Here is a 17,185-nt window from a genome sequence, read left to right on the forward strand (position 1 = left end):
AAACGTTAAACTTCCAAAACCTCTAAGAGGCTTCTGGGTGTTGCTTGATTGGTCTTTCAAAAAACAAAGCATTTTGGAGCTTGGTTTTTCTCCTAGGTTCTTCAAGAAAGAAAACTTTTCATCATGTTTCATATGGTTTGTGTTTCCTGTTGCTTTCATATGGTCCCGCTTGAAAGCCTATAAATCCTATCTTGCAGATCTTAATTTGAAATATTTATGTCAGGTATTTTTCCTCTCCATGGCTTGAAATTTTATTCCTTCACATTTCTGGTTCTTATTTCTACATAACTCTGCCTACTGAATGCATACTGAAAATGCATATGTGTTTTCTTTTTTAAAGCTATTTTTAGGGGTTAAAAAAAACCCCACCTCTCTCAGACTATTCACTGTAGACTAAGAAAAGAGTGACTGACTGTTCATGAGAAGCTGCCAACTTCATCCTCTTTGGAAAAGTTTGAACTACAATATTTCAAAATTCATGGGTGGTGAGTGTGGACAGACATTAAAAAGATGCAAGACCAGAGTTGGCTAGAGACTAAAATCCATGCAATACAGAGCAATTCCTTATGAAGAGTCATAAAAATAACACAATGGATCAAATGCTTTGTACCACAGGTTTTTTTCACACCCTCCAGGGAAATTGCCCAAATGATTTAAAAATGTGGTAAATCCAAGTTGGTTATCCATCACCTTCTCAAACATTTCTTTCACCGCTTCTAATCTCATACAGATGTGGCATGACTATCGAAGGTTGGTTTCAACACACTTGGACCTTACTTTCAAAGAAAGCAGAATTATAAAATTTTTTTGAATTTCTGCCACCTACTGGCAACTCAAAGTGCTAGAACTGAATGCAGGGTAACAACACTTCCTGTTGGAGGCCGGTTATGGTCTTCATCTGGAGCATATTTAATGAGCACATACTTTAACTGATCTCCAGTACATGTCGCTGAGTTAGTGAGAAAACAGGGTGGATTGAGTTATTTGGGAGCTAGCTTCCAGGTCCCAGAGTACCCCGTAACCATCCCTGCCTGGTAGGCCTGATTACAAAGTAAACTTGGCATTTTTGGATTCCCTTCCCTTTGTGGCGTGAATCGCATGGCTTCAGGATTGGTGAGTTGGTGCTCAGATGGTGCTGTTGTTTGCCTCTGTTGTCTAACCTTCAGTGGCAAGGCTGGTACGTTTCTAAGTGTAATTCTAGAAGGCAGAGAGCCTGTGTTTGTGGACTGTGCGAAATGAATCTGAATATTGACTTGTATGGCATCTGGAATACATTCTGGAAAGTTCTTAGGGGGAGAATGTGTAATGGTGTGGGATTGCCACCCTGATGTATAGAGCCAGGAGAGTGGGGGAAGACTTTCAGCTTGAATTATCATCTAGTTTCTGATGCTAATTTTGACAGCCTAAACCTAAGCTAAGTTTTTGAAAAATCTCCTCAAATCCATCTTCTAACAAAATAACCTACATGCGGCACCATCTTGTCCTTAACCTTATAACTCTTCTCGTCCTTAACCTTGTAACTCTTCTCATCCTGTCTTGTCATTTCTAGGTGTGCCAAGTTTCAAAGAGTTCATTTCATTCCAAGGGGTGACCAGAGAGGGATCAAAGACTTTACATCATTTTGCCAAGCTGGAGTGTTTATTATGCTGGGTCTGTCTCCCTTTGAGGATTGCTATCTGTGGGTGTGAAATCTGAGTCCCAAGAAAGGCAGATGAGAAAAGCTTGGGGGGGGCAGCCACCAGACAGGAAGGTGTCATTTATGCCAAGAGAGGAAAGCAGAGTCAGGGATGCTGGAGAAAATAAAAAAGGTGAAAGTACATTGGACATATGGCAAAGGGTGGTGACCATCTGGAAAAGTGGATATTGTAATGGGGCAGGCAACCATCAAAAAAGGGAACTGAAATTTTAAAAGAAATTAAAGGCCAAGAAATAGATTGAGCGATATTCCAGTGAACATGTTTGAAAAATAAGGGCTGTGACAGTGAAGGTCCTAGCTCTATGGTCTAGCCATATTAAATTTCTTTCAGTTCTGCGAGCATGGTGTGCTCTCTCTAGCCGCTATGCCTTCATGAACGTCCTTCTCTCTGCTGGAATATTGTTCTGTACCTGACCTCCAGCATTCTCTTTTTACTAAACCAAGTCTTCCTACTTACTCTTCAGATCTCAGCTTCAGTCTCTCTTCCTCTGAAGGTCCGGGGAAATCTCTTCTCCACCTAAGTGAGTGACTCCAGATGTCATGGGGGAGTACTTCCTTGACCATAGGATCCACACTTCGTCTTACTGTTGGAGTTGCTTCTTTACTGAGAGCTCTATGCTCAATCCTGGCAGGATCTTGTTGCTTTCATCACCTCTACAATCTCAGCACCCGGCACGATACCCTAGACATGGTATGTTATTAATTCTCATTTCTGAGATAAATGTATAAATTAAAACAACTTGAGGGGACCGGTATTTTGAAAGAACACCCTATCAATTTGCCATTTCTGGTACAACTCCCTTTCCACTGTGTGAGTTGAGAGAAAGACGGACACCAGATTGGTGCCTCACCGTTTATAGCCGCAGTGGGAGCTGAGGCCAAAGACACTGGTGATTTTAACAAATCTCAGCGTTCTCTCTTCCTTCACGCTGGAACAAGGCCATCCCTTCAAATAAGGCAAACTTGACTGTTTTCTTTGCCTATGTTTGGACACAGATGAAATCAAATCCTATCATTGTATGAAACAGAGTTAGGCAAGAGTGGTCACCAGTATCAGCCCCAGAATATGTACCCTGGGTTCAAGTGGAATCTTTCCTCAGAATCCCAACAGAGTGGACAGATATTATTTTGCTAGTATATCTTTATATTAAAAATTTAGATTAGATCATTTTACTGATTTTTTAAAGTCAATGAGAGAAAGGCAAGTGGAATATTGGTGTTTTGCTGTGTGTTGATGTTGATACAGGATACTTTTGAAAGTACATCCTTTTGAAATTTGCAGTTTTTTAAATAGGTTAGAATGTACTTTGAAATTAAATATGTATCCAACTTTGTGGAAACCTCTGAGTGTGGATTTGAAAAACGTGTCCGCACCCAGCACAGTTCTAAATGTTTTGCCCGTATCAACCCTTCCGCTCTCCAGAACAACCTCAGGAGGCAGATACTAGCATCATGATTTTATAGGTAAGGACACTGAGGCACAGAGAGGTTAAACAATTTACTCACAGCTAGTAAGTTGTAGAACCATGATTAGAACATCTGGCTCCATTCATTCATTCTTTTAACAAATATTTATTGAGTGTCTACTGGGTGCCAGGCACTGTTTTAGGCACTAGGATACTGCAGTGAACAAAAGAGACAAAAATCCCTGCCCTCCCTGCCCGCTGGTGCTCCGTTCTAGCATCCTCGCTCTTACCCACAGCGCTCTACTGTAACCGCTCTCCTCTCCAACTGGCTGCCCTGGGCTCTGTGGGAAAAGGTCAGTGAGAAGAGAGCCAGAGTCAGAACAGACACATGGCTGAGACCAGAAAGGGGAGTAGGAGTTGGCAAAAAGGCAGTGGGGGCAGGGCACTGCAAGCACCGGAAACAGACAGAAACCATGAGCCCATCAACATCTCAGCACCCTTACCAGTCTCTTCATCATTGTCCTAGCCCAGCAAAGGGGCCAAAGGCACCCCTAAAATGGGCTGTTGTTGAATTTTCTGTTTTAAGAGGTTAATCCTAAACTGGCCTTGACTTTCCTTCTCAGTATTTCACTGTTGCTCCCCACTGTCCCAAGCCTCACCCCTTACCTCCTGTCTGCTCTACTTGGTGTCCAACTGAATCAATTTCTCCAACTTTTGGTCTTCCCGCTTCCTTCCCCAGCTTGTGATCCTTTCCTAGATTCTTATCTCATGTACTCTCTGCACAAGAGTATACCATTCTCTACATACTCATACTCATGCAACTTCACTCATATAGAGTGTCTATAATGTTCCAGGTACAGTACAAATGCTGGGTACCTGTGGGAGGCTGAAAAATGCTCCCTGCCCCCGCAGAGATATCCCCATCTTAACTCCCAGAATTTATGACGGATACTTTATATAACAAAAAGAAGACTACAGATGTGATTAAATTAAGAATTTTGAGATGCAATCACATGTGTCCTTGTAAGAGGGAGACAGTGGAAGATGGGAAAATAGAGCAGAGAGAGAGAGAGTTGAAGATCATGGCCTTGAAAACTGGAGTGATACAGCCACAAGCCAAGGAAGGCTGGCAGCCACCGGAAGCTGGAAGAGGCAAGGAACGGACCCTCCCCTAGAGACTCTGGAGGGCGTATGGCCCTCATTTTGGACTTTTGGCCACCAGAACTATGAGAGGATAGATTTCTGTTGCTTTAAGCCAAAAATTAGTGGTAATTTGTTACAGTAGCGTCAAGAAAGTAACACAGTACACTTTCTCTGGTTCCATGTTAGACTTCCCAAGGCCATTCCTGTGGGTTCCCATAGCACCCTACATTTTCTATACCAAACCAGCTTACCACATTGTATATTAAATGCAATGTTTCCATGTCCTCCGTTGGACTACAAACTCCTTGAAAGCAGGAACTCACACCTTATTCATCCTCGTATATCTCCAGTATTTCATATGGTACATGGCATATATATATATAACAGGTGCTCCATAAATTTTTGTTAAATGAATGAATAAATTATCTAGAACATTATAGTGTTATTTACTCTTTTTATATGTGAATGCATTTTCTTTCCAATCAGACTGTGAGAAACCACAGCTTTGTAGCATCTGTGGTGCAAAGCACAATATGGTACACTGTTCCTAGCCGAGGGATGGCATAGGGGTCTCACCTCTCATAATTAGGAAAGCCTGCCTGGTTATTCAGTGAAATAGGACACCTTGAACAATTAATGGTGTCTGTCACAGATGTGACAGTTAAAAGGGGTGATATATAGACAGATACTTTGCCATCCCTGACCCAGATTTTGTCCCATAGATAAGATCTCTTTCATCTAAACATGAAACAAACGATGCTCTTGCCCTCCAAAATCCTAGAACTGAAATTTGGCATCTATAACTCATCCATGGTACTACTGGCTTCTCATATTCTCAGTTCCTGCTGTGAAAATTGACCAGTGTGTGTGACATTCTTTTTTTTTTTTAATTTTATTTTTGTCATTGAAGTATAGCTGATTTACAGTGTTGTGCTAATTTCTGCTCTACAGCAATGTGACTCAATTATACACATATATACATTCTTTCTTTATATTCTTTTCCATTATGGTTTATCCCAGGAGATTGGATAGAGTTCCCTGTGCTATACAGTAAGGCCTTGTTTATCCATTCTAAATGTAATGATTTGCATCTGCTAACCCCAAACCCCCAGTGTTTCCCTCTCTCTCCCTCCTGCCTTCATTCAACATTTCCCCCAGCTGACTCTGTTCTAAGTGCTGTGGCCAGCCGGCTGTACAGCCCCCCTCAAAGAGCAGTCTAGTTCAGCAGAGTGAAAGGCGCTAGAGTGCAGGGGTATGAAGGTGTAGTGGGGCCTTGGTGGAGTAAACATCTGTGGAGAAAGGGAAGACTGAAACCTGCAAGCAAAGACCTTGGATGAACCCTGGAAAGTGGCTGTTGGGGCACTGACTGAAGGGAGGGGACGTTTTGGCCACTGTGGCTCAGGAGGAAGTTTGTGTGACTCAGTGGTTATCCCTCCGCCTTCAGCCCCAGGTCCCAAAGGAGGCCTGGGCTGTCTGGCTGACTTTGCAGTGAGCTTGGTAAAAATTTAGCATTTCGGTCACTCCCTGTCCCCTGAGCAGAGCTCCGGAAGCAGGATCGATAGGGAAAGATCGTCAGCAGCTAGAGGATGCTATAAATCTTTTCAACCCTGAACAGAACCATTTGGGAGCAGACTGCCTGAGACTCCTGGGAGGAGCTAAGGCAAAGCTTTGGGGTTCCATTCTAATGAGCACTTCTGCTGCTTAAAACTGTGCCATTGGAGGGTGAGGGCGGGGAGCTGCTGTTGGTGATTATTCAGACCGTGAGGTGAAAACCAATGCCTTAACAGACAGTTATAAAAATGCCCTTTTTGTTCAGCAGGTATCTGCCTGAACATAACGTGCATATGTTAAGGCACTAGGTAAGACGGTAAAGGTAAATGCTCCGTGCTACGGTCTGAATAGTTGTGTCCCCCAAAATTCCTAGGTTGAAGTCCTAATGCCCAATGGAATAGTATTAGGAGGTGGGATTTGGGGAGGTGATAGGCTGATTTGGGGGAGGTTATTAGGTTAATGCCCTTATAAAAGAAACCTGGGAGAGCTCCCTTGCCCCTCCCCCCAGGTGAGGACACATGTGAAAAAACCTGTGGTCCCCAGAGGGCCCTCACCTGACCATGCTGGAACTCTGACCTTGGACTTCCAGGCTCTAGAATGGTGAGAAATAGACTTCTGTTATAGCAGCCCAAACTAGCCGTATACGCTACCCAACTGACGTCACAGAGAGGACTCAGACCATGGAGCAAAAATGATCTGGGGTGGAGCTCAGCCTGCATCTCAACAGCTGTGTGATCTCAGACAAGTTCCATCACTGCTCTGAGCTTCAGTTTCCTCATCTGTAAAATGAGGATAGTAATAGTACTTACATCACTGAATGCATATTAGGCAGTAAAGGGACTTAGCCAAGTGCTTGGAAGATAATTAATGTTAGTTACAAAGAACTTTGAGGGGGGGATGGGCAGGGGGTATGAGAGGGGAGTTTAAGGCTTGTCCTGGAGGCCAAGGATAGGTTGCAGAACAAAAAGTACCATCCTTGCCTGGGGGACAGTGTTAGAGGCTGAGAGCTGGTCAACTTATGGTAAGATTAGAAGGCGGTGGTGGGCTTAATATCTGCTTCTCCTTGTTCATTTCTTCAGCAGACATTTACTGAGCTAGAGTTAGCCAGGCACCCTGCTAGGTCCTGGTGGTACAGAGATGACCAAGCATTTCCAGGTGTATCTTAAGTTCCATGAGGGCAAGGACCACATCTGAGCTCTAGCACCCGATAGAGCTAAGATAGTAGGTATTGAATAATTATTTTTTAATGAGAAAAGTAGGTGTTTAATAATGATTTTTAATGCAATAATAAAAACAATACCTATCAGAAAACTATGCATGTCTGAATTTAGCTAAATACTGCCAGATGGTTCTCCAGAACCACTGTGCCAGGTATCACTCCGCATCCCTCCCCACCAAGCCATGGACGAGGGCCTGTATCCCTCATCTCCACCCATACTTGGCACTATCCAGCTTTCTAATCACTGTGAGTCTAAAATGTGTAAAGTGATAGCTCATTGGTTTTGATTCCCATTTTTCTGATTACTAATACGTTTGAACAAAACTTCAAATGCTTGCTAGTCCTTTGGGTTTTCTCTTCTGGAAATTGCCTGTTCTTGTCTTTTGCCTGGTTCTGCTCCTGAATATCTATTCCAAATAGATTCTCAAACATGACCATAGACAGCAATGCACAAGAGTAGTCATTGCTGTTCTTTGCAGTGGCCACAAGTCAGAGGCAGTGTGAAGGCCTTCACTGGGAGGCTTCATTGTTGAAGGTGGGATAAGCTTATCCTGATATACTAGGTGGCAATTCTAAGGGAATAACTAGATGTATAGGTAGCAGCACAGACGATTCTTAAAAACACAGAGATGGGTGATAAAAGAAACAAAATGAGATCTACCAAACAGTGCCATTTTTATGTAAATTACAAGTCCATGCACAGAAATCATCCATATGTGTATGAATGAGTGGTGTGTATTTTCTAAAGAACGTATCAAACACATAAGAGCGGTTTTGGGGGGTGCGGGGTGGCAGGGAATAAGGGTGAAGAACCAGGATCAAAGAGCATAAAGAAAATGGTGATGATAATATGTCAAGAATTGAGGAGTAACAGTAACTCAATCCTGTGCAACTGAGATCTGATGATAATAAAAATAGTAATTCAAAAAAAATAGTAATTCATAACCATAAATATAATGCTTTGTATTTCTATGACTCTTAGAATCTTTCAAACTGTTTCACAGTTCTTTTATTTGATACTGATAACAAGCAGCTCCTTGGGGAAACATTCCTCTCCCCAATGTAAAGAGAAGGAAATCCAGACCTGGAGAGATTAACTGTGCCTGAGAAGACACCAGGGCCTAGAACCTCCCACACTGAACTTGCCTTCTTTCCGCTACAATGGATTGGTCAGTCGCTGTCACTGGGCTCCTTGAAGGCTGGGGAAATTTGAATCAAGCCCTTCATTTCTCTTTCTTCACATCCCTTCCTGCCGGGTATAAACCCAGGTGCCTTAGCGAGCTTCCCACTTCCCTACTACATCTCGGCTATTAAGGCCGTTTCACACATAGGGCTCCCATTGACCCTGGCTCTCTCCCTAATTGAACCCAAAGACTAAAACATCCTTTACAATAAGCACTTCTTTGTAATAGACAGATTTCCTGGACCCATAAAACAGCTTTTAGAAAGGGCGAGCTGTATTTAAGGAAGACATTAATATAGTGCCACAGAATGAGGTTTGCTGACATATGACTCTCTGAATTATTTACTTTAAATAAATTAACACTGGAATTTACATTTACCTTTGAAAGTCCAATTTACTGGAGACACTGCGGATGTGCTCCCTGGAGAATGGGAATAATGAAAACCATCAGCCTTTGTTTGACTGCCTTGCTAAGACTCATAATAGTGAAATGGCTACTTTTTTCAGAGGAATCTCCCTCCATCAACACTCTCTCAAACCATCCATTGGAGGGGCTCCCTATTTTCCCAGGAGTCTTTCTGTTTGCCAAAAAGGTGGGTTTAGCACTCAGATGGGGACAAGGGACAGGAGATATCATGGAGGAAAGAAACCCCAGTAAAATTGAAAAGTTAATTTTATAATAATAATATAGCTAGAAGTTATTACTAAATTAATTGCATATATTATCTCATTTAATCCTTATAAAAACTCCATGATAGGATCTCATATTAACCTCTTTTCACAGATAGGAAAACTTTGACTTCACTAGTTAACTTGCTCACAATTCCACAGCTAGTAAGTAGTGGACCTAGTATTCAAATGTAAGGAACCTTAAATCAGAGTCCACACTTAGATTTTTCTTTTAAATAATTATCAAAGTATCAATCATTTAAATATTCAAATTTGCATGATCATTATAAAAAATGGGAAAAAATATATATATAAAGAAACAGAAAACAAAAATCACAATCACCTTCTCTTAGTACTCGGGGTTAATTTATTACCCAAGACACTCAGGACTGATTATTTGGGCATATTCTCTTCTTCTGACAAGTTTTCATATCTGTTTTTCAGGGACTAGGAATATTTCCCCATGATTTAGGGGCAGGGGTAGGAAGGGCAGGCCTTTGAACGAGTAGAAAGGGAAGGCAGGGACCTTTTGGCCCATTAAAACGAGTGCATGATTTATCCATCCTTTCCAACTGGCGGCTGACCAAGGAGGCTGATGGGCATAGCAGGGTTCTTGGGCACATGTGGTTCCAGCATATGGAACTGCAGTGCTGCCCCAGCCTGTGATGACACCTCCCCCTCATCGCTCAGGGCATGGAACAGTCCTGGCTGGCGGGAGACCCAGGGGCAAGGAAGCCACCTGAATCTCTGGCCTGGAGATGGTACCCATAGTCACAGATATAGCCTTAGTGGCCTCTTGCCACCAGCAGCCCCCAGCCAGCCCTTTGCAGGCTGTGCCAGGGAGCTCCATCTCTAATGCCATCCACACTCAGACGTACAGGATCCAACAGCAGAGCCTGAGGCTTGCGCTTTGAAATCAGAGCTGGGGTCGAATTCTGGCTTTGCCACATTCAAACTGCATGAATTCTGGCAGATTATGCCACCTGCTAAATTTACGTTTCCTCAATTATAAAATTAGGCAGTGGAGTGCTGTGACAGTGCGGTATGTGGCCACCAGAATGAGGCTCAGTGCGGGAGAAGCCTAACTCCATTACTGACCAGCTGGGTGACTGTGGGAAAGCTACGTAGCCTCCTGGGTCTCCATTTGCTCCTATATTAAATAGGAATAATGACACAAGTGAGGATGAGACGAGATATTACATACGAAGTGCCAGTGTATATATAATACTTGGAAAATATTAGTCGTTTTGTTACTATTAAAATGGGATGACTAACACAACATAGGAAAGCAATTATACTCCAATAAAGATACTTTTTAAAATGGGACGATTAGAGTATTTAATTCATATTTTTGAGGATTAATTGAAATAATATACATAAAACACTTTAAAAAATGTATGCTGTTGGAAGTTCAGTTGCTTGGATCAAACACCTTAAAGTCATCCTGAATTCCTTTTTTCTCCTGCTAAAATCATTCTACCAGCAAATAATTGTCAGCTCTACTGTCAAAAGTTTCCAGACTGCAAATACTCACCGCCTTCCCAGCTCCCTCCGAGTCCAAACCACTGTTATTCTCACCAGGATTATTTCCATTGCAGCCCTCCAACTAGTCTTTTGACTTGTGTCCTTGCCCCCATACAGTATATTCTCAATCCAGCAACATCTAGTCTAAGGTTTTTCATGGTCTTTTATCTAGTTTTTTTAAATTGAGATAAAACTGATATATAACATATGTTAGTTTTAGACATACGACATAATGATTCTATATGTGTACATATTCAGCACAATGTCTGGTTAACTTCTATAGTTTTTAAAAAAAATTTTTATTTTGAAATACTGACTTTCAGAAGAATTCCAAAACTAGTCCAGAGAGTTCACGTATATCCTTTACCCAACGTCCCCTAATGTTGACGACTAACATACAATGACAAAACCAGGACGTTAACACTATTAACTACGGTTTGTATTCAAATTTCACCATTCCCCCCCCGCCCCCCGCCTCCGTTTTAAAAAAATTTTTCCCCTTTCCAGATGTAGTCCAGCATCCACATTGCTTAAAGTTGTTATTTCTTAGTCTCCTCCCATCTGTGACAATTTCTGTTTTTCCTTGACCTTAACGATCTTTGGATGAGTACTGGTCAGTCGTTTTGTAGAATGCCTATCAACTTGGGTTTGTCTGGTGTGTTCTCATGACAAGGTTGAGATTATGCATTTGCAGCAAGCACGTCCCAGAAGTGATGGTGCGTTCTTCTCCATGCATCATTCTCAGGCTCCATAATGTCAACACCTTGTTAGTGATGTTAACCGTAACTACTTGATTTCAAAGTGCCCCGTACTGGGTTTCTCCACTACAAAGTTACTGTGGTTTCCTTTGTAACTGGTCGATATTTTGGAGGAGATACTTTACAACTGTGCTAATATTCTATTCTGTTCAAATTTTCACCCTCCAATTTTAGCATTTGTTGGTGGAACTTGCCTGCAAAAAGTATTACTGTGGAATTCTAATGGTGATTTTGTGTTTCCTTCATTCCTTCTACACTTATTAATTTGACTACTTCTATCCCTTCTCCCCCACTTACTAAATTTATTCAAGTATGTGTTTATATTATTTTTATTTTATCCTATGGATTTAATCTAACTCCACTAGTATTTGTTCTGCTGTTCAAATTGCCCTAGATTTGACCTTCAAGTTGAGTCCTATCCTCTTTCAACATGCCCCCAATCTTTCTTCAGGCACTCCCTTTATTTCTCACCAGAAGACATCCCATCTTGCATTTTTCCTGCCCTAATCGTGAAAATAACAACTTCTCTAAGGAGCCATGGTTTCTTCCGTTGGGAAAAAGGCATTTAGAAGCCAACATCTGGGTGCTAGATGTACCTGTCGGTATGGGGGTATATTTTCTCCTGGGCCCCATCCACAGACAGAACTAATCATATGTATGGACACTAACCCACACACAGCAGGCTTTAGAACATGTCAGCTCGAGTCATTCCTCTGCTCAAAACCTTCCTTTGACTTCTCATTTCACTCACCTCACACAACGGCTTACAAGACCCTACTTGATTTCCACTCCCTCTCTGACTTGATTTCCTTCCATTTTATCTCACTCTAGCTACACCGGTTTCTTTGCTGTTCCTCCAGTGCAAAGCATATTCTCACTGCAGGGCCTTTGCACAGATTCCCCCGACTGGAACTCTCCTCATGTAAGTGGCTCCCTCCCTTCAATTAGATCTTTGTTAAGGTGTCTTCTTATGCGACTGGTACTCCCTACCACCCAATATAAAATAATAAATTCTCCTCTCTCCGCTCCAATATTCCCTATACTCCTTACCTTGCTTAAATTTTCTTCCCGAACTTAACATCTAACATCTGCATCGTTTCTTCCTACACATCAACATCTAACATACTGTAATTTCACTAATTTACTGGGTTTTGTCTGTCTCTCTATGAAAATGAAAGCTGTATCTGTTTTGTTCACTCCTACATCCGTAGTACATCCCTAGAAGAATGCCTAGCCCATAGCGGGCACTCAATAAATATTTGTTTAATGAATGAATGAATGGATGAATGAATGAATAGTTAAGAATATGAGCTTTGGAATCAGAAAAAAAATCTGTACATCAAGTCTCACCTCCACTATCAAAACCAGCTGAGGAAAACTAGACACATTTCATAAGTGCTCTACTTGAGTTCTGTCATCTGGAGAAAATAATACTTAGCTCATAAAGGGTTATTGTGAGAATTAAATAAGATAATGAGAAGCCATCTTTATTGAATGAATGAATGAGTGTGTTAAGTGCCTGGCAAGCTATACTCAATAAATGGTAGCTATTTACATCATCATTAGCATCTAATAAAAGAATCTGTTTTGATCACAGGACTAAGTTCACCATAGATTCCCTCCCCATCCCTTTTGGCAAGTTTTCTCTAACTGAGGGGCTTCAAAGGCAAGTTCTTGGTCCTGCAGCTGTCCAAATGAGTGTTTTTCCAGAGGGTCTGGGACCCCTGGGACATTCTCCAGAACTTGAAGGCATGTTTTGATGTGCTGGCCTGTGTGAGAAAACCCAAAAGGTGTAACTAATTTATTCAACAGAAATATAAAACAGGCCCCTTCTTCTTACATCTGGAAGGAAGCAGCAGGGGAAACAAAGAGAGGCCCAAGCTTTGCCAGGATGATGCCCAGGTCCCTCAAGGGAACCACTTCTCCATGTGACCCTCCAGCAGAAGGAATAGGCTGAGTCGAGGAATACTAACAACAGCCTGCCCCAAAGCCGCCCTATCCCTAGCGTGAATTTCCTACACTGATCCCCAGCCAGTCCTTCGGGCTCTCTGAGGGCAGCTGAGAACCGGAGGGGTTTGGAGTTTTCAGGTGTTACTTGGGTTGGCGTTCTCCAGGGCACCTGCCAGACAGGTATCCAACCAGCCTCCCCTGTAGGCCTTGGTTTGCTTCCTTCTTTCTTGACATTGACACAAGGAGAGTGTTTCCATCCTCCACGTGGTCCCTCAAGCGGTTTTCCAGCCTAACGCTGAAACATTTATACAGGCTCGGCCACAGCAGCTGTGTGCCGGGAAGTGGGCCCAGACACCCGGAGGCCTCCCAGCCATCCAACCTCAGGAAATAAGAATGCTGGCTCCTTGCCACACTGTGTTGGTCAGTCTCGTTGGGGCCTTAGAAACGTAGAGTGAAGCCCGGGTGGTGTCTGGACTCAAAATTTGAAGGAGGGGCTGTGGTAGACACTAGGGGCATGGACACAAAGTTGTCATCGTAAAATGTGCCTAGAAGATTTAAGGCAAGGAGAGGAGGCTGGAGGGAACTTGTGGCTAATTCCCTCAAGCAGTGGTAGAAAAGGGTGTGAACTGACTGCCTTCAGATGCCCAGAGCTCCCCTCCCACTCGGCCACTTTGTTAGCAGCACTAGGATCTAACTCAAATCAATTACTATGAGGATCAAATGAGATCATGTATATAAAAGCTCTGAATAAAGTACTATGTGACTGCAAGGATCCGTCACAACTTCTCTCCCAGTCTCTAATATTTCTAATTTGCCTGCTTTTGTTGTGTCTCTTTCTTTCTCTGTTTCTCTGCACATATGCACACATGCTTAACTATCCCATTTGCCCAATTGGGTTCTAAAACGGGTTGTTCTGGAGGATTCATCGATTCAGGATTAAATGGTGATGGTTAAACATATAGCAAGGTGCCAGACTCCCTGAAAGCACAGTTCTGCTGCTTTCTAGCTGACTGACCTCTGGCGTGTTGCTTAACCTCTCTGTGCCTTGGTTTCCTCAGTTTAAAATGGCGACGATGATGATGATAATAGCTCCTACTTCCACTGAGTTGTTGTGACGTCTTCAGACCATGTGTAGTACACCTAAGTACCAATTTTCCTCTTTACAAATTTGTGATTTTCCAAAAAAATGGAAATGGGATCACTTTTACTTTATGCTAAAACTGTACTGTATGAGTCTGAGTCTTTCTGTTTTGGTTCTGAAGTTGTTCTAAGGTCTTAAAGGGACCCAATTAACATGATGAGCATAAATCGTCACTGTGTGAGGTGGGGAAAGAGTTGGTTGTTTGAGCTCTTGTATTATGTGGATTCTGGCTGCCTAAGATGTTCCTTGTGGGTCACACTCTGTGATTTTAATCTGAAGTTGAAGGGGCTAAACAGGAACACTATTATTGCTAAACTGAAGTCACCAGATGGTGCCTCCTTTGTCATACCTGAGGCTGACATTCAAAAACCCTGTCATTACTTGTGAGGTGACCTCTTACTTGGCTGGGAGTCTTATTTCAATAAGCAGAATTCCATTGGCACAGTGCATTTTCCAAAGCACGTTATGTGAAACACTGGTTCCTTAGAATGTTAATAGATGTTGCATGAAAAAAAGCAGTTCCATGTTCCATATTTGGGAACCTTTTTGTTAAACAAAGGTAAGCAGTTTCCTTTAACCAGAGGACTTCACAAAGCCTCTCACATGCTAATTTATGCTGTCAATACCCAAGAACTCTCCTCAAACATCTTTGACCCCAAACCTGTCTTGTGGAGCTTAGAGCACCTCGGGAAATGCTAGCTTGGTAGGATTTAGAATCAGACAGACATAGAAGAGTCAAGTTCCAGCTCTATGACTTGCTACCTGTCATGGTAATTTGTAAGGCAAATTACTGCATTTCTCTGAGCTTCTGTTCTCTCATCTATAAAATGGGGATAAAATATATACCTCCTGATTTGTTACATGGATAAACTATGTTTTGGAAGGAAAAGTGATGTGTATATGTAGTATACGTATAGGATGAAGATAAAAATTAATGTTGGTATTTCTTGCCAGTGGGCTTTGGTGGTCACAAAGGTCTCCCAGCTGTCCAAATTTGTACTGTACTGTACTAGCCATGTGTGGCTTTTAAGCATATAAAATGTGTCTAAGCTGTAAAGGAAAACTCTGTGCCAAATTGTGAAGACCCAGCACACAAGAAAAGAGAAACTCTTTCCGTTTTTCCATTAATTACATGTTGAAGGGGTATTTATATTTAATGAATTAAATGAAATATATTATTAAATTGAATTTTACCTGTTTCCTTTTACTTTTTAAAATCCTTTTATTTTTTAAAATAAGTCCACTACTGTGCAATTTTAAATCATATAGTGGCTCATGCTTGTGGTTCATATTATGTTTTTTATGGTCCAAGTGGTTGAAGGAGTCTCAGAGCCCTTCCACCCGCTAACCTTGTTCATACCACTGGCCTCATTGTCTGACAGCACGCAGAACCACTGACCACTTCCCAGGCTGCCTGAGCAGTCCTCTGAGGGCCTGGCAATCAGGCTGAATTTCCAGGATGTGGGCTTGGAAAGAGTTAATGAATTAGCTTAAGAAGATGAATAAGTTATGCCTAATAGAGAGAGATTTCAAAGTTGAGTTGGGAGAAAGCATTATTCGGTCTGGAGTCCATTATTATGGTCTGGACTTTGATTTCATAACAACCCCATACTCTGTCAGCCTCTCACAGACAGACCCACGCTGCCAGCTTAATCACCAATTAAGGGTGTCTGCATCAACTGGGCGCTTTCTCAGGCCTGCTCCAGAGGTGAGTTAAACAGATCTTTGGCCTCAAGAGCTTCAAATATGTATTTGCCTTGAGACAAAGAGCCTTGAGATCCACTACTATCAACCTATCCAAGAGGGGCAGGCTTAAAGGTGTAATGAATACCTGAATATCATCCCTGGGCAGTAAACATGGTGGGTGATATGGGAATAGTCCCTAGTGCTTTGACTGTGTCTGTTTAGAGACACACCTCACTGTCTACCCTATGTGATGGTTCTGTGTAAAGATACCTGATTTTCCTTATTAGAACATAGCTCCAAGTTTCTGATGAGGAGTCACGTCTGATTTATCTTTATGTTATCCTCTGATACAGAACCTTGAACTCGAATGCTCCATAGGCAGGCAAAAAGAAAGGAAGGAAGGAAGGAAGGGAGGGAGGGAGGGAGGGAGGGAGGGAAGGAAGGAAAGGAGGATCAAGAAGCACAGCAAGGGCTTCCCTGGTGGCGCAGTGGTTGAGAGTCCGCCTGCCGATGCAGGGGACACGGGTTCGTGCCCCGGTCTGGGAAGATCCCACATGCCGTGGAGCGGCTGGGCCTGTGAGCCATGGCCGCTGAGCCTGCGCTCAGCAACGGGAGAGGCCACAGCGGTGACAGGCCCGCGTACCACAAAAAAAAAAAAAAAAAAAGAAGTACAGCAAGTTAAAAAGTCTTAATCTGAGAGCTCTGAAGAGTCTCCCAGGCTCCCCCAGGCTCCCTGAGCTCCTCAACAGGAATTAACCATCTAACTTCAGGAGTTGCTCCTCAGAGGGCATCATCTAAGTTGGGTTTGATAGCATCAACAATCCCTCTTTTAAAGCTGCCCTACACACCCCCACCAGTCCCTCACCATCACATTACCCACTTGTTTTTACTGTCACACAAATAGCGGCAATTTCGTTTTTTATATTTATACCTCAGGTCATTCCACAAAGATCTGAGAAGGTTTACCACAGACAATGACACCTATAATGAAATAACATACCTATAAAATGAGAATCAAGTTTAGAGAAACTAGCAATAGAAAAGCAAGGCCAGGTAGAGATAAATCCAAATGCTGGACCAAGTGTCACCCTGGGTGCTGGAGGGTGGCCTCACGTTTGGATCTGAGCCCTGTTGGGTGGGTTCCAGCTACAGAACTATTTCTGCGAGGCTTTTCCCTACCAGCTCAGGCCACTTCCCTTCTCTTCCCAGGCCAGCCCCAGAGGACAGGCTGGTGTCCCGTACTTCACTTCAGCAGCCCA

This window comes from Delphinapterus leucas, chromosome 7 (genome assembly GCF_059928025.1).
Source record: "Delphinapterus leucas isolate spDelLeu-1000000601 "Yukka" chromosome 7, BTC_Dleu_Yukka2, whole genome shotgun sequence".
Classification (NCBI taxonomy): domain Eukaryota; kingdom Metazoa; phylum Chordata; class Mammalia; order Artiodactyla; family Monodontidae; genus Delphinapterus; species Delphinapterus leucas.